This window comes from Nannospalax galili, unplaced genomic scaffold (genome assembly GCF_000622305.1).
Source record: "Nannospalax galili isolate Female #2095 unplaced genomic scaffold, S.galili_v1.0 scaffold388, whole genome shotgun sequence".
NCBI lineage: Eukaryota > Metazoa > Chordata > Mammalia > Rodentia > Spalacidae > Nannospalax > Nannospalax galili.
In genome coordinates this window covers 1,330,801-1,331,681 of record NW_008360304.1, presented here as the reverse complement: position 1 = coordinate 1,331,681, position 881 = coordinate 1,330,801, and the positions used below count along the sequence as shown (strand labels likewise).

The following is an 881-nucleotide window of genomic DNA, read 5'->3' as shown; positions in this document are numbered from 1 at the left end:
AGGACAGTTTTTGTTCCTTGCCCTCCTAGGTCGACTAGTTCCAGGGGACTATGAGCATCTCTCAAAATGTCCTGTAATGGTGGTGGGTCATTTGTCCTCTTGATCAAGGAGGCTAGGAGACCCCATGAGATGGACTTGAACCAGTGTCCAGTCTATAAAAAGGAGGGTCAACCCAGAGGAATCATTACCTCCATGCTTCCAAGCAAAGCAAACCGTGGTCAAGCAGGACCTTTGACTTATCTTCACGTAGGTGGAACTGGTAAAAGAAAGGAGCCAGGGGCTCCTCCCAAGCCCATGTGACCCCTGAGGAACAGATCGTCAAATGACCTTAAGAGTAAAAATAAATTGGTTTTATCTGGACCAACTGTATGGCCTTAAACACCCAAAAGGAAAGTATAACTGAAGATTAAATGGTCCAACATAATTTCATGAGTCCATATCTACAGCTAAAGGCTACGTAACAAGCAACAATGCCATATAGGAGATACCTTCTTTTGAGTTGTTGGCCAGGGTGGCCCAAGGGACTCCCAGATAGTAACCCAGCATAGAACTGTGAAAATGAATAGCAGACTCCAATCTTCTCTAAAGGACTATTGACAACTGATTGCTGCTAGATGAGGAACAGCTGACCTTCCTAAAACAAAGACCTCTAGATAGGCTGACTAGATTCACCAGATGGATAAGTAGTGGGGAAGGACTGGGGGTTCCAACAACACAGCAGACAGTGGCAGGAATATCAGAGTATAAGGGCTCTAGTGGTGGGATGGTGCTACCTGGGAAGTGGGTGTATAAATAAATATAAAATAAGATAATTCTTCAAAGCATAAAAATTTTCTCCTTAATAATTAGTAGATGTGAAAAACATTACCATTGAAATCGAC

General features: G+C 43.1%; 1 protein-coding gene across 3 annotated transcripts in view; it reads left to right on the top strand.

The window, feature by feature from the left end:
• Positions 1-881, top strand: part of Zmym2 (zinc finger MYM-type containing 2) — a 117,306-nt gene that overhangs the window by 26,990 nt on the left and 89,435 nt on the right. The gene's annotated exons all lie outside the window — the stretch shown is intronic.